The sequence below is a fragment of the Cebidichthys violaceus genome, unplaced genomic scaffold (assembly GCF_023349555.1).
Source record: "Cebidichthys violaceus isolate CVI_PGR_0920_01 unplaced genomic scaffold, fCebVio1.0.p SCAF_27, whole genome shotgun sequence".
Lineage (NCBI taxonomy): Eukaryota > Metazoa > Chordata > Actinopteri > Perciformes > Stichaeidae > Cebidichthys > Cebidichthys violaceus.
This window is the reverse complement of record NW_027176450.1, coordinates 3,216,182-3,234,160: the sequence shown is the minus strand read 5'-3', so window position 1 is coordinate 3,234,160 and position 17,979 is coordinate 3,216,182.

Here is a 17,979-nt window from a genome sequence, read left to right as displayed (position 1 = left end):
GTGACACTATGAACCTTCTTCATGACAGACATTCTGTCGTGTCCCTGGAGGAAAAGCACAGGTGTAAATAACGACTCTAATGATGGCTGAACTCCATTTAGCTGCTTCAGTTTCAGGGTCCAGGTATTATGCTGGCCCACTGTCATGGCTTACTGGGACACTTAAATAGAACATTGCTTTTACCACTACGACAAGTCAAAATGTGTGCTGTTTGAGCCTATAGGGGGTGTACCCGGCCTAACAGTATAGCGACAGGACCTTAGTGAATACAGTGCATTAATTCACCAGCAGATGGCAAACAATGCACATGAAAAAGATTCAAACATGAATATTTGAGGTGAGACAGGAACTGTCAGTAGTCAACTGCCAGAGAAACAACAAAGTTACACTAATGGATTTTTGGAAAAGAGGAAATGGGGTTAAAGTGTAACATTCCAGAGGCTCTCACATCTTTCAGAGGCCATGGTTGTATGCTCCCGTTGGTCCAAAAAAGAGACACAGTAAGTAAGGCTTTAAAGGTGCTCAATAAGCAATTCAGAGCATATCTATCAGAAGCAATCCTGCATTTCACAATTCCGAGAACAAAAGTGTGAACAACCTGAGTTGGGCACCGTGGTGATCTTTCTAGCAGTCATTTCTAGCCTCTGCAGGCCTTTGTGTTCCACGACGGTGCCGTTTCCAAAACACGCAATGGTGTAACTGGTCGAGATGCAACCGACGAGAAGCTGCTGAAAATCCTCGGGGACATGCTGGATTTCCTCAGTCTCCTTATAAAGTACAGCCGCTGTTGTGCTTTCTTGACCCGCTGGGTGATGTCCCATGTCCAGGTGAGTTCCTCACTGAAGTGGACGCCCAGGAATTTAAAACTGCTGACCATCTCCACCTCAGTCTTGCAGATTGTCAGAGGTTGATGTAGTCTCCTCTCCCTCCTCATGTACATCATCATCTCTTTGGTCTTAACTTTGTTGAGAGAGAGGTTGTTGTTGTCACACCATTTCACCAGACTTGTATGCTGTCTCTTCACCCCCAGGGATCAGACCGATGACTGTGGTGTCGTCAGCAAGGTTCAGAATGGTGTTGTCCTTGTGTGAGGCGACACGGTGGGAGGCGAATAGTGTGTAGAGCATGGGGCTGAGGATACATCCGTGTGGGTTGCCATAGTTCATCACATTTTTTGAGATTAGATTTCTGATCCTGACAGATTGTGGTCTGCCAGTAAGAAAGTCTAACAGCCAGCCACAGAGTGTGGGTCTCAGGCCAAGGTTTATAGTCTATTTGTGAGTTTGTGGGGGAGGACTGTATTAAAGGCTGAGCTGTAATCCATGAGGAGCATTCTGATGTAAGCATCTTTTCCAGTAGGGAGAGGGCTATAAGCAGAGCTGCAGAGATAGCGTCGTCAGAGCATCTGTTGGGGCGGTACAAATACTATAGGGGTCCAGTGACTGTGTATTACTCTGGATGTGGGCCAGAACCCCTCTCTCAAAGCACTTCATCATGAGTGGAGTGAGTGCAACGGGTCTATAGTCACTCAGACAAGTAACTGGGCTCCTTTTGGGGTCTGGGACAATGATAGTGGTTTTAAAGCAGGTTGTGACTTTGACCTGTACAAAAGACTTCATCAGTCTGTTCTGTAGCACATGTCTTTAGGGCCCGCCAGGGGATTGGACATACTGTTGTGTGGCGAGGGCAATCAGGGGAGATTAGGAGGGAAACCAACAATGCCACCTGAATCACACCCCAGAAAATACGCACTTAAGAACCTTAAATAATGTTTTGAAAATGTATAAAAGATACACAGATTTGTTTCTGAGCCAAGACAGAGTGGTATTTTCAAATTGAACCAAAGGTTTTATTATAGTAATCAAAATAATGAAATACGCAGAGGAGCTGCTGTAGAGGAAAGGATATCAATGGCCAAATGTAAATTAATTGGAATAACAATTCTTTATTACAGTTTTAATTAAGAGGCCTTACTTAAAACTCTAAACACACATCAAAACCTTTAATCCTCTAACATTTCCTGTCCAACATAAACCAATTCAAACTGGGGAATGTAAATTGAGGCCACTGGTGGGGAGTGCTCAGGGGTGCTACTGCTTATTCACCTCAGGTGCAACACAGTAATCCTCTCAGCAAAACTGGTGCCGTCTACACTCAAAACCCAGTACTTGTACATGCATGCATAAGGTGTAGGAACCTCACCACGGGTGCCAAACCTTCCAACAATGGCACTCTACTTCCCCTAAAGAAAAGGGAACTAGTGCAAAAAGCAGCAAAAACAAACAAACCCAGTTGGTTGAACAATATAACGCAAACAAAACAGTAAGGAACCAAACAATAGAAAAGTACATTTTCATCTATCTATCTATCTATCTATCTATCTATCTATCTATCTATCTATCTATCTATCTATCTATCCATCCATCCATCCATCCATCCATCCATCCATCCATCCATCTATCCATCTATCTATCTATCTATCCATCTATCTATCTATTTATTCATTCATTTATTTAACTGGGCCTAAATTAAATGAAATGTATTTGTCTGTTCAGGTAGGGAGATGGTGGTTTTGGTATAATGTCCGTGGTGGTGCCCTGTTAGTCAGTGATCTGTTGTGGGCCCTGCCTGCCATCAGCAGTGGAGTAGTAGCCTTCCTGCTTCCGTTTGTATATCTCTTTTGCCATTCTAATTAATTTCTGCAGTCTGTACTTTACTGTTTTGTATTCCAGCTCATTGCCTGATCCAAACACAAGAGAACGAGCATCCAGCGTATGTCGCACTGGCTGTTCATCCAGGTCTTCTGGTTTGGGCATTTCATGACCTGTATGGTGGGTACTATAGTGTCAATGTAGGTGCTGATGTAGCCAGTCACACATTCAGCATCTCCTCTACATATGTTCGTAGAATAATCTTCTTTTGTGGCTGCAGCTTTAAGCACATTCCAGTCGGTGTGTGCAAATCAGTCCTGTATTCTGCTCTCAGTTCTGGACACCAAAGTTTGACTTGTTTCCTCACAGGGGTGGTCTGCTTTAATCTGTGGAGAGTTTTCATTTCCTTAATTTGTGCTTCCTCGATTTCTTACTCCTCCAGCTTGTGACCTGGATGTTGATCACAACACTCCATCTTGAAGGACATCCCAATTCCTGAAATGCATCTCGAGAAGCAAGGAGCGAGGATAGAGGATGCTTGCCAGATGAGCTATGAGTGAGGAAACACCGGTGTATCCTTTGAGGAATTGATTTGGCGCCTCTTGACGTATGAAAGACACATGATTCACAGCTGGAATAATCTCAAACCATGGCCAGACTCTACAATGCAACAGTTCCTTTATGTATTCATAAATTGTATTTATTTAAGATCAGTAGATGCACAATTACATTTTCTGACATTCACAATCTTTAATGATATTCATCTTGATATTACTTTTGTTTTTATCTTGAATGTAGGCTGAATCCTGTTCAACTCCTACGATGCTGACACAATGTTTATCAGTGAAAACAGCTGCTGTTGTCAAATTATTGTATCAATCATTTGATTTGGGCCGAACTATGTGATTGGATGGACTTGTTACAGTCCTGCAACACAGATACTAGATTTTTCTAGTTTTTTTGTTAGAGCATTTGATTCATTGATTGCTGTATTGAAGGATGTAATGAGAATTTCAACAAAAATGTAAAAAATATTTTTTGAAGATGATTACCAACCCTACCTTTCACGTAAACAAAACTCACAGTATCATATTTTTCAATCAGATTACTGCACTTTTATACATTTTAAGTCTGCTAAATAGTTTTACCTAAACATCTAAAGTAAATATGGCTAAATCTTAGTTGACAAGACCTCGCCAGAGAGAGGCTGCCTGGTTCAATCCAGTACAGCAAATGAGCCACTTGTGGTCTACGTGGTCACACGTGCTCTAGAAACTGAACAAATTGACCCTTCTTTTGTGCTTCATATGATGGTTTGATTTTCAGGTCTCACCTTTGAAAACATCTAATGTTCAGTATTCGTTGACACTGTGTCATAGAGGCTCTATTGTTATTGGTCAGGCTGTGCTGGTGTTGTCCTCTTGTAAAAGATGAACCTGTCACGTTGTTACTGTTACAACCCTCTCTATAACTGTTGCCAATTGAAAATATTTGTTTTAGAAACTCTATGCTCCCAGTTATTAACATGCTTACAGAGGCCATCCACCAAAATCTGTGAACACATTCAGAGTCATGCTGTATAGCTCACTATCACAATCACTGAGCAGCCAGTGTTTTGCTGCCTAGTTGCTTGGACTGCATGACATGGGTTCACCACAATGGGTGACTCAAAAGGTCAATCAGGTTAAACTCAAGGGCACCAAACTGGATGCAGAAATTTAAGAGAGCATGGGAGGAGTCACAATGTGTGGTTGAGGAGTTGTGGTTTCCTCCTCAATCTCCCTCTGGATACTGGACTTCCTGTGCCTGTGCCTAAACGGTACTGGACTTGTACTTGTATAGCACCTTTCTAGTCTTCCGCCACTCAAAGCGCGTTAACACTACATGTCATTCATCATTCACCATTGTCTGAATAGGGCTACCAGGCAAGGTGCCCATCAGGACTAACTAACCATTCACATCCTTCGGGAGCCATTTGGGGTGGCCCAAGTGTCTGCCCAAGGACACATCATGGACTGGAGGAGTCGGGATCGAACCTCAAAACTTCTGATTGGAAGACGACCCGCCACAGCTGCCCACACCTCCGCAACCACACCTCTACAACCCTCAGCCTGAACACTTGCGTCTAACAGAGCTGTGTGGTGAGTCCTCTCCTCTACTCCATCTTCACCATCGACCGTGTTCCACCCATTATCAAGTTAACATTCTGCAGATAACACAACTCTGCTTGGCCTCATCAACAACAATAGTGGGCCGGCCTACAGAGAGGAGGTCCAGCACCTGGCAGCGTGGTGCGCTGACAACCACCTGGCCCTCATCATCAAGAAGACCAAGGAGCTCATTGTGGACTTCAGAAAGACCAGAGGTTGCACACACACACAAACACACACTACCATCTGTGTCAATGACACAGATGTTGTAAGTTTCTGGCTGTCCACATCTCCGAGGACTTCTCTTGGATCCTTAACACTTCGGCCTTGGTCAATTAGGCTCACCTGTGTGATGTCTCTTCTCTTGGAGGCTTAAGAAGGTCCATCTGTCTCCTGAGATTCTGGATAACCGTATGGTATGGCAATTGCTCTGGTTGGAACTGGAAAACAAAGTGAAAACGCATCATCGATTCTCCACTTCCTGCCATCGAGGCGTCTGCGGAGGGCCACAGTATCGTCAAGGAAACCTCTCACCCAGCCGCTGACTATCTGCCCTCCTCCCTCCAATAGGAGATGCTCCTGGACTCTCCGTAGAACCATCAGGCTCAGGAAGAGCTTCTTCCCCTCTAATTATTCTAGATTTTATTCTGTATGTGATCTACACTGCTTTTTGTCCTTCTGGGTTAGATGCCAAACTGCATTCTGTTATCTCAGTACCTGTACTCTGTGTAATGCAATATCTTATCAAAGAGGTACTAAACATTTTGTTTTTTTTGACTAAATTACATGACTTGATGAAACACATCAATGTCCTGTTCATATTTGTTGCCAAGTTTATAAAATTGGCATCTCATAGGTTGAAATTCACTTAAAACGATCTACTGTAATCAGCACTGAACCTTACAAGGCCAATGGTGACATAGTTGCGTTCAATACTCCTACTACCATAATATTTAGTATGCCAGAAAAAGAATGTCAAATGCAGTTTGCCAAAAATACCAGTATGTCTACTGCATCCGGTGGCATTTTGCAGTATGCAGGCCAGTATGTTGGCTCTTCTGACCCACAATCCTTTGTGCCACAGATATAAGAGGGTTAAAATGCAATGTTATGGCAAAGTATGTCCAAATTGACAAAGTATGTCCAAATTAAAGCCCCTCCCTAGAACAGCCACTGTCCAGTCCTTCATCAGCAACGGTAACCAGGCGCAGGAGGCCTGTCAAGCATTCAGCGGTGTGTATGGAGCCTGCAAGTCCCACAGTAAATATTTGCAAAGTCAAGAGGGAACTCAGTGTTTCCCATGGGATTTTGTGAGACTATGGTGGGTGGACCTTGGACCCAAGGGGGCATGCTCCCCCGGAAGAAATATTTGTACATTTTATAGTTAAATGCATCAGTCTGGTGAGCTCTGACAGCAAAATTAAGAGGCTAGATCCATGAAGAATTTTGTGCTCTTGTTTTAGCAGTGGTGGAATGTAACTAAGTACATTTACTCAAGTACTGTACTTGAGTACAGTTTTGAGGTATACTTTACTTGAGTGTTTCCATTTTATACTACGTTATACTTCTAGTCCACTACATCTCAGAAGGAAATATTGTACTTTTAACTTCACTACATATATTTGACTAAAACCATGATGTATTATCAAGAAGTATACAGCCTAGCTATTAAATATATTAAGTAGCTAAACTGAGCTCCACCTTTACCAGCTGTAACATTAAAATGATGAACACATTACTGCATCAATAAGTATATACCAACGATATAGGCCTACCATAAGTATATTATTTGATGCCAATACTTTTGTACTTTTACTCAAGTAACTTTTCGAAAGCAGGGTTTTTACTTGTAACACAGTATTTTACACCATGTTCTAGTAAACAATTTAATCATAAACACATTGGTTGAATAAATATGAATGGTGATGACACAGCAAAAAAGTCACACTCACAAAGCAAAACACTGTAAATGAGACAAACTAGAGCCAGTGGCTGCGCAGTGCTGCGGCGGAAATGTTCATGGAGAGAGCCAGCCTCCCGTAGAGAAATGTAAAAATATTTTTGGTTAATTATAAAACAATGGCGGAGTAAAATCTCTTGTATACAGACCATTTGTAAAACGGCGGCCCGCCAAAGTCTAGGTTATTAATGGGAAACACGGAAAATGTCGTATTTTGGTGGTGAAGAGGTGGTGCAATCCTGACCATGTGTGTGTGAAGGAACATTTCTGTAGCCCGGACATTGAACTGTTATTCAATTTGCAGAGGGAGTTCTCATCCGCCATTTTTGTCGCTGAGTACGTTCCTCCATCAGCTGACACAGAGGCAGTAGTGGACACCATCCACTCCACTGTGTCTAAACTGCAGATTCAACATCCTGTTGCATTTTTGGCAATTACTGGAGACTTTAGCCACACCACACTGGATAGAGCACTGCCAACTTTTCACTGTTATCTGCCCCACACGGAACAATAAAACTCTGGACCTACTGTATGCTAATGCTTGGATGCATACAGTGCCACTGCCCTTCCCCCCTTGGTAGATGTGATCACAACTTGGTCCTGTTAACCCCAAAGTATGTTCCTCTGGTGCAGAGGCAGCCTGTAACCACCAGGACTGTGAGGAGGTGGACACAGGAGGCTAAACCCTAACCCTGCTTTGAATCGACGGACTGGGATGTGCTGTGTGGACCACATAGGGAGGACATCAGCATGATGGACTGCATCACGGAATACATGAAATTGTACACTGTACACTGCTTCCCCAACAACAAGCCATAGATCAGAATCAGAATCAGAATCAGCTTTATTGGCCATGTATGCATACGCATGCATGGAATTTGACTCCGGTTTCCACTTTACTCTCAACGTACATACACACGTTTACAAATCAATCAATCAATCAAAATGTATTTGTATAGCACATTGTAAAATACAACAAAGGTTGCCCGAAGTGCTGCACATACAGTAGATAAGCAATCATACAAACAAAGAACTGACACAAATCACACAAAAGTGCCATGTTGGGATCAAAGGTGATAGTCTAGGGAAAATAAATAGGTTTTTAAACGACTTTTAAACATTGGTAAGGTGGATGACAACCTAATATGTAGGGGAAGGCTGTTCCAGAGCTTAGGGGCAGCAACAGAGAAGGACCGGTCGGCCCGGGTTGTCTTTTTTGTTTTCGGAACAACTAAAAGCTGTTGGTCGAGAGATCTTAGTGAGCGAGGTGGGGTATAGGGCAGCAGCATCAGGTCAGACAGATCAGGTCAGACTGAGGCGGTGCCATTTGAACACTTAAAAACAAATAACAAAATTTAAAATGAATTCTGTACTCTACAGGTAGCAAATGAAGGGATTTTAAGATCGGTGAAATGTGTTCATGCCTGCGTGTACCAGTTAAAAGTCTTGCTGCAGAGTTCTACACCAACTGAAGGCATGATAGAAGTTTTTTGCCGATTCCAGCATACAAAGAATTACATTAGTCCAGCCTGGAGGTGATAAAAGAATGAATAACTTTCTCCAGGTCTTTTGAGGATAGAAAGGCTTTGACTTTAGCTAAGAGTCTTAGCTGAAAGAAGCTGACTTTGACCACGGACGCAACTTGGAGGTCCAATACAAAAGATGAGTCCAAAATCTTTTTGGTATTGGTTCCCTTTCCTTTAGGTGAAGTAGAGTGCCATTGTTGGGAGGCTAGGCAGCCGCGATGAGGTCCCTACACCTTATGCATGTATAAACACTGGGATAAGAGTGTGGACTGCACCAGTTCTGTTGTGAGGATTGCTGTGTTGCACCTGAGGTGAGTTACTGGTCCTGGGCCCTGCTCATTGAAGTCTGCCTCTACTTAAAGCCCACCATTTTGCTTAGATTATGTTGATAGGACATTTTAGAATAGTAGATTGTAATGTAGTTTTAGAGTTTTCAGTCTTAGGCCTTTTTAACTTAATTTGTAATAAATAATTATTTAAAATCCCTTATTGGTTCCAGTCATTTTAATTTGTCCATTAATATTCTTTCCTTCCCCACAGCTCCAGTCCCTGCAAATTGTATTATTTTCTTTGATTCTTTAAATAAACCTTTGGTTAATTTTTAGGAAACACGTCTGTCTCATATCGTAACGAATCTGTGTGCCTTAACAATTGTAAAAACACAATGTCTTAAGGTTGTTGAGCTTCTATTTCCTGGGGTGTAATTCCCTAGGTGGCATTGCTGGGTCCCTCATTTCCCCCGAAGGCCCCGCTACAATAGTATATAGTACACCTGGGACGTGCAGTCAGGGGAGGCAGATGAGGCAGAGCCTCAACTGTCATCATGAAAAGTAAAAAACAAATAATGCTAAAATAAAATAAATATTAATATTTCTCTACTGATCTGTGCGATAAATGTAATTTCTGTATGATTCCAATCATTTCAAGCATTTGTATAATCAAAATTGCTGAAATAGCGCATGTCCTGTTCAAACAGAGAGGAGACACGTGAGGTGAGGCAGCGACGAGCTGTGCCTCACCTCAGATTGCGCAATCCTCACAAACTGGGTTGAGCGCGTGCCTTTTTCTTTCTCATTGTTTGTCACCACTATAATATTTGTAGACACTTTTATTATATGTCCTTTCTTTCCATAGAATAGGTACTGTATTTCACGTGATCTGACATTAAACAGCAGTGAAAAAGCACAGAGAGGCAAACATTTCTCTGCCTCAAAGAAGAGGGCGTGCGAGAGCCCACGAGTCGGGTTTATGCTCGTTCTGTCGTTGCTCTTCTTCTACACTTCTCTTCTTCTTCTTATATTTTGCTTTGACCACAAGAATGTAAGATTCTATATCCAAGCTTAAAAATGTCTCAAAAAACAAGGAAATATGAACAAATCAACAGCAGTTCAACGTCGGACAGGTAAAGTAACCTTTTATGTGTTTGTTGTTCTCTTTATACATCTGTGGTTGTTACACAGATTATCGCGGGATCTCACGATTTTCGCGGGTGGCGCCCGTGAGCGCTCCGCTTCTGAAACGCTCCCGGTGGAATCAAATATGTACCTTACCTATGTGTGTGTAAAGAATGCTGACATGAAAAACAACCAGTAGTCAATGTACAGGCTGCCAATTGAATGGTGATTTAAGATACTCTATTGGGTTCATATATTTGTAAATCTGACTCGAGTCAGTGCCTCACCAGCCGTGCAAGGCCGAGATCCTCCTTGTGGCACTGGCAGCGCAGTGGCTAGTCTGTGGCAAGCGCCAGTCAGGCGTCAGGACTGTGGCACCTCAGTGACTAGTCAGTGGCACTTCAGCGGCAAGCGTCAGTCAGGTGCCACAACTGTGGCAAGCAAGTGACACTCGTTCGCCACACGGCCGTCAATAAGCTGCCGAGCTGAGCCACATCTCCTGAGAACACTCATTGTTGTTACGATAGGTCAGCTGCCATAAATCAGTTTTATCATCATAGTAGATTCTAATTAACTGGAGAAAAAACTTCTAACACGTAGATCGTAAACCCCTGAATATAAACAGCCTCCATTGAAATCGGATGGGAAATGTAACTCAGTAACAGTCCGAATAAGTCAATCTAAATCAACGTCATGATTTAGGCCGTTTTGAAACAAAAATACAATCTTTACTGATTATTAGGCCTTAATAGCCAAAGATTATCAGCTGCAATAATCAATAACTAATACATTTTTCACTATTTTTAGTTTGTTTTTCACTTTTTTGTGACATCCAAGCATCTACAGAGTGCCAAATGACCCTGACAAGTGGTTATGCCAAAATGTTCGAATACTTTTTTTAAAAAAATATGTAATATCTTCACTCTTCCTCTGCTTATATGTAGGTTGTTAAAATGTAAGCCTATTTTTCATGTTCTCAGGTTACATGACTGTAAATATTGTTTACTCTTAGCGACACAAGAGGGCGCAAGAGCACACACAATAATTAATGTGATGAATGTCCATGTATTGTATTTTGACTTAATGGACTTCCCGTACATGGACATTTTTATGCGTGACGTTTTTCATATTCCAGTCAGTCCGCGCTCAACCCAACTGGCAGATGGCCACATTTCATTGTTCTGAAATAAATTTCCTAAAATGAGAGAAGTCGTCAGCCTCCTTCCTACGCATCGTCAGCAGCACCACTCTGCTGATAAAACTCAACAGTGTCATAGGTGCTACAAGCTGCCAGTGTCACCACTGGTCACAGGAGTGTCGCCAGTAGTCAGAGTAGTGTGTCAGCCGGGTGCCACTAGGCGTCAGACGGGTGCCACTACTAGTCAGGGCAGTGCCGCTAGGCGTCAGCCGGGTGCTGCTAGGCGTCAGCCGGGTGCCGCTAGGCGTCAGATGATTGCCACTACTAATCAGGGCAGTACCACCAGGCGTCAGAGGATTGTCACCAGTAGTTAGAGGAGTGTGCCCCCCTGGTTCGTGCACGTTTTGATAGTCTGTTTTATGGATTATTTGTTTTTTTCTTTTGAAGAGCGATGCAAAGTAAGACAGGTAGTCCGGATGTAAAAAAATGTAAAAAAAGTCAAGGCAATAGAATGACCGTATGCAAGACAACTGTTAGTCTATGGTGCAAGCACATACCAGGGTAACATTAGAAGAAAAATAAATAAATAAAAAAAAAATAAACGTGGGCTGATGGGAGTATGTTAGCAACAATAGTTGACTACATGCGATTTCATATTAATTTATCCATGTACACACCAATAATCAACTTTTCGATTAATCTGTGGATTGTTTGATGCAATACAGTTCGTAATATAGTTTAATCAAAATCCTATCGTGACAACAATGGGTGTTGTCAGGAAATGTGGCTCCACCCGCTCAGCTCGGCAGCTTATTGACAGGTGCCGAACGATTGCCGCTCGCTAGGCACAGTTGTGGCACCTGACTGCCGCTTGCCGCTGAAGTGCCACTGAGGTGCCAGTGCCACAAGGAGGATCTGGCTGTCTATCCACCAGCCACGAACCTCACCGCACGTCACTGCTGTACACTGTTTGTATGTCGCTGTATGATAAATGATGATGTTTCTTGTTTACACATCACATAGTTTTACTCACGTCCTCCCATTCAAACTGTTTGTAGACCCACTCGCTTTCTGTCGTGTATTTTAGATTTCATAATGTTGGGTAACAGCGCATAAAGAAAGGCGTCAATATTACTTTTGGTCCATGCTGCAGTAGGCTGAAAGCTAACATGCTAACGCTACAAGCTACAAACAGCCTAGTCCGCATCTTGAGCAGCATAAAAGGATACAAATGGAGTTATTGAAATACAGTAGTACTTACAAAGTGTGTAGTTGGTGTGAAGCCTCACTTTATTTCGTCAGCTGTTCACGCAAGTCCCGATGCTCAGCAGTCTATAGACCAGTGCTAACTTCAAAGTAGTAGGAGCAGTCTGAGCCTAAGTACCGGCACATGGGTGATACAGCACTAAGCACACATTCTTATTTTACATTATTATACAGAACTGCTCTCATTACGATGTCCTGTGAGCTTCTTGTTGACAGCACACAGTCTGTATAGTTACATATTTATGATATTTTATATGAAACATTAAATGTGTTCAAATCACGTCCCAGCGTAGACCACATTTCACCAACCAGTGTAATATGACTTTGGAGAAACGCATTAATAGTAACTAATATCATCTCTCTTTAAACCTACAACTAAACAAATCGTCAATATTTTTCAACAAATGGTGTTCTGTGACATGTTGATGTTGTAACAGCATTTTAGCCTGTTGATAAGAAAATAGACATTTAGACCAAATATCACCTAGTCCTCAAGAAATCAACATTGAAAATGAAATGTCGGTTGGTGCTCACCGGGATAACTGATCTTAAACGTTAACAATAAATTGTCCTGCTCTGCATTACAGGAACATTGTTCCTGTATTTGTTTGTCCTTCACGTGAGTTGACAGAACTTGGGGTCTCTGACGTTTGCATTGAGCTTTTCCCTCCATTTGAATGAACTCTTCATATTCTGCCGACAAATGATATTGCAAATGTTGCTTGTCAATTGATGCCACATCCAACCGTAGGTACGTTGTAAGGGTAGCTGCAGTATGTGATAAAGGTAAAAAGACAAAGTATGTCATTTGGAACTTATCGATAGAGTGGACCTCACTGTGTGAGCCATGTTTGCAGGTGCTGCTCTTATGAAGAGAACGTGCACTGGTCACCACTTGCACATTTCTGCCCTCTTGTGGATTGATGGCAGTATGTGTTTTGAGTTTGGGTAGTGTGATTTCATTATTTGAGGGGAGCAAAACATGAAGTCAATCTTTGCCCATCTCCTTGCTAAGGATGACACCCCCCCTTTGTCAAATTGTAAATATAGAAAGCAAGTTTGGCAAGAAAAAAAAGTGCATTTCAACCTGGGGTAACGCGTTTGAATCGTGCACTACACACAAAATGACACCTTCTCCTGTGGAATATGTTGAAACTTGAGAAATAATAATAATAATAATGATACATTTTATTTGTACAGCGCTTTAAAAAAGTACTCAAAGACACTTTCCATGGTAAAAACAGACAGGAGGACAGACAAGGAACAGCACAAAAACATACATAACTAACTTTACAGGTTAAAAGCAGATTTAAAAAGATGAGTTTTAAGTCCAGTTTTGAAAGTGGCACGTGACGGAGAATGTCAGAGGTGTTGGGGGAGAGAGATCCAGAGGGAGGGGGCAGCAATGGAGAAGGCCCTGTCCCCCCAGGTCCGATGCTTGAACAGAGTAGGGGGAGTAAGGAGGTTGGCGTTGGCAGATCTTAGGTTGCAGTTGGGAGTGTGTCGATGCAGGAGGTCCGAAAGGAATGAAGGGGCGAGGTTATGAAGGGCTTTGTATGTGATGAGGAGGATCTTGAACTGGATTCTTTGCTGTGGAGGTTTTGAAGGACTGGGGTGATGTGATCTCTGGTGGAGTGGATGTATTGTAGTTTGTTGATGATTTTGGTGGATGAGCCGTACAGGATGCTGTTGCAGTAGTCCAGTCGAGAGGTGATGAAGGCGTGGATCACATTTTTATTAAACAGCTGTTCAAATTACTATTGTTGCCAAGTGCAACTGTATATGTAGCTAGATTTAAGCCCAAAATCACGTGTTATAAAGTCGATGGGAAATTCCTGTTTCACATAGAATATTGAGGATTAGCGTAAAAATGGGATCTCACCTGCCTTTTTGTCTTTCAGAGCGCCTCCAGTTGTGTCTTAAGGGAAGATGTTGTTCCAACAATGTTTGACTCAACAATGCCTGCGAACAATCAATCAACCTGCAACAGGAAGCGAGCTAGAGATCCTATAAGTGTTTCATTCGATCTTTAAAATATCTCTTCTGAACATTTTTCATCAGCCAATACGACACTAAAAATGCAAACATTTAATCATCCTTTCCATCTTCTTAGTCTGAAGAGGATGCTACCTCTGTGGAGAAAACAAAAGGTATCGTAACTGGTTCACTTAATTAAGCCCCTTCAGTTGTAGTCTATGTTAGAATATAATGTTGTAAAGATTTATTCACAGATTGAACTAGCATTTTTATAATAATCATCACAGCCTTTCATTCTGTTTTTTTCTTTCCCATCAGAAAACACAGCCACAACAGAGGAGAGGAGAGAAGTAACTGGTGCAGTGGCTGAACTGTAAAACGAGAACCAAACACAAGAGGATGGAGCCAGCTCTAAAGCATAAGAAAGAACACTCTGAAAGTCTATTTCAAGGAAATCCTGGCACTTACTGGCTTCAGCATAAATGTTGCAAACATCAGCACTGGTGAGCCGATCGGAGGTACGAGAGGACAGCAGGCTCTCAATCGTATCTGCGTTGAGAAAATTGACAAGAAAGAAATCCTCCAGTTCAGCGAAGACCTCATGCGGGAGGAGATTGCATTTTCTAAGACCACCGGACCGTCATCATTTCTGCATGCACATGCACGGAGGAAGTTATAAATTTGTTCACAGAGTAAGAATAAATTCAGGAGAGAAAATCTAGAGGAAACGTTTATAAGCACGGTTCAGGCACTGATTTGTGGTTTGATTTGTGAATGAGGCCCAGTTTCATGTGTTCGTGAAGAGAGGTTTCACTCTGTTCTGTGGCACACAGTTCACCCCCCATCTCTCTTCTTTTGTAAACCAGCCAGTGCAGTCGTCGGAAGCACATGGCAGCCTTCGTGTGTTTGGCTTGTGCCAAATTTATGCCTTTGAGGACTACCCGAGCAGCAAACTCAATGCCCAGAAGTTTGAGGTGCTGTTCAAGAGCGTCATCTCCCTGGTGGGCTTCATCCTGCTGTCTGTGGACACTGTTCTCATGCTGACTGGTAAGAGGGTTGACAAGGTGCACCAGTAGATATGTTAGCAAAAAATGTTTCTGAGTAAGACAGGGGTTTCATGCAAATGAAGCACACAGCTTGGCGTGTTGTAGTTGGGTTTTGACTGACAGTTACCTTCCCTTTCCTCTCAGTTGGTCTGTATTACTGTTTCAAAAACCTGTCGGAGTCACCAGCATGTACTTCTCAGCTGTCATGGTATGTCCTGTAGAGAGCCACACATACATCTCAATGGACTCTCCAGAGAGCAGTTGATTTGTTTGATTTTGTGACATTTCAAAGGTGTCACCAGAAGATGGCACACTCACGTCATTAAACAAACTACATTTAACAAACTAAATGCAAAAACCTGTATTTAGGAATGTGATTATTGTTTTTACTTTATACCTCATTTGGGTTAATAACAAAGTAAATTAAAAGTACTGCGTGTTGCCTTCTCAGGTGCGTCTGATGTTTGTTCTGGCTCCAGTCATGTGCAATCGGCGTGTCCCAGCTGCTAACCACATACATGAAGAATTTGGATGTCAGCGGGCTGGACAAGTAGAGCAAGAAGCAGCAGGACGCCTCCTACCCCATCAAAAATTAGGTAGGAGGCCTGAGGGACTTAGCTGTTATAGCTGTTAGAGGGTGGTCACCTGCAGTCTGTTGATATTTTGTAGACCGTGCACGTGTTTGGACATTAAACATCATTCAATTCAAACTGGTTGAACCTCATCATTGTGATTAAGCACCAGCAGGATGCATGATAATAATCCCAGTATTGAGATGTCACTATTTATCCAGACAAAACAAAAAACACTCCAGTTCTAGAGAATACTTCGATGGTCATGACCTTTTACCTTTTTTTCTGTAGTTCCAGATCTATTCCCATTTGAAATAACCAAACAACTGTTGGGAAAGAAAAGGAGCGTGTTTGAGTTATCAGCATAATAAAAACAAAATAATTGACATCAATAGAATTATTAATATCAGTAAAATTATTAACAATTATTAATAATAACGGGGCACCACTCTGCGAACAGGGACCAATTACCAAACTATAAACTAAGTCTCATAATTAGTATTCACTCACAATGTCAATAGTCAAAGTACTATTACACATTCAGAGTGAAAGTGAAGGTGTTGAGTACGAGCACAGACCACATATCCAGCTATTATCACAATAAACATGCACAAAGTAATCACAGACAGCTGCTCTTTAAAATATAACAGAGTTTATTAAGTTCCAATAATAATGATCTAATCAAATAATATCTAAACTAACAACAAAACTATACATTCATGACCACGCTATCTAAAATCAACAAACTGTGGTAAGAGGGAGATTGTGTGTGTTTGTGTGTGTGTGTGTGTGTGTGTGTGTGTGTGTGTGTGCATGCATGTGTGTTGGGGAGAGGCGAGACAACAGCTCGGACAACGCATGATGTAATCTAAACGTAACTACGTCACGTGGGGCTGCACGTTGAAGATAGACCAAACTATCAAAATGGAGTTTGCACGTGACCACGCTCGCGAGACTACAAAATGGCGCAGGACTCCAACATGGCGATAGACAATAGAGAGATTGTGTTATCTGCACGTGTCTGAAGCAGTTAGCTCACCTGGAGCTACATTAGCTTCACGCTATATGTGTGTGTGGGTTAGTAAAAGAAGAGAGAAAGCAAACAAAACAAAATAAATCCTCCAAAAACTAAATAAGATCCTCCCCGCCGCGTGGAGTACGAAAGATTGTTCTCTCATCTACAGAAACACGACTGATGACTCTCTGATTCGTACAGCCATGGTTCTGACCTCTGAACTGATGACAACTTCCGGCCTAGCGTTGTATGATCTCAACGCGATTGCAGCAGTATGAAATACACAGTAGTTTCTACACAATATTAACGATCTCGGTCGTTAATCTTTGCGATTATTGAGCATACACACTACGTTATAAAAATGACACAGTAACTTGAGCAACACAAACAAGATAAACACAATAGACTAAATCTGCCCAGGCTCTCTACGCCTTACTATGAAGGTGACTTTGTGGTCGAAGATGCGGTCCTTCTGGGTTTCTTGGCGGAACTTGGCTCCATGCGGCGCAATGATAAAACTCTGTGCATCAGAGATACTTTCTTCGGCTCAGTAAAGGAATGTTCTTTCCTTACTGCTGGAACAAAGTCGACTTGGTTAGAAAGAGAAGTTGTACTCTTTCTCTGAAGAATCTGTTTCTTCACATCTGCAGGAAAATTGTTAATTTCTCCCTTTCTCATGAAGCGAAACAAAAACAAAACAAACAGTTTCTATTCGTCCGGCGAATGTAAGACTGAAGACCTAGGGTTTTCTTTTAAAAACAGCAACGTTGTGCCTCCTTACTTCGATGTTAGTCAGAACGGAATGGCAAAGTTTTGGGGGAGAAAGACGGTTTTGTTTCTGCAAACTAGGAAGGCCAGACCCCTTTGTCTCAGGCTACATCAACACTACTCCGTTTTCGTTTGGAAACGCATATATTTTGCTACGTTTGCACTGAGCGTCCACACTACGCCGGCGTTTTTCAGCACCGTAAACGGAGGAGTTTAGAAACGATCCCGAAGCCGGATAACTTTGAAAACTCCGGGTAGCGTATTCGTGTGGACGGACGGAAACGGATATATTTGGAAACGATCACGCCCACACCCGCGTTCGTTACTTGATTGGTTCTTAGCAGCCATGACGTGTCCTTCCCTGATTCGTCACACATATATCACGTGACCCTTACCCGGAAGAAAACAAACAGCTAGGGCTACCAGTGATTCATTTCAACATGGATAACGAATCGTTGCTTGCTTTGTTGTCTATACTAGCAGCTGTTGTGCAGTTAAATTCTGCATTTTTTAATG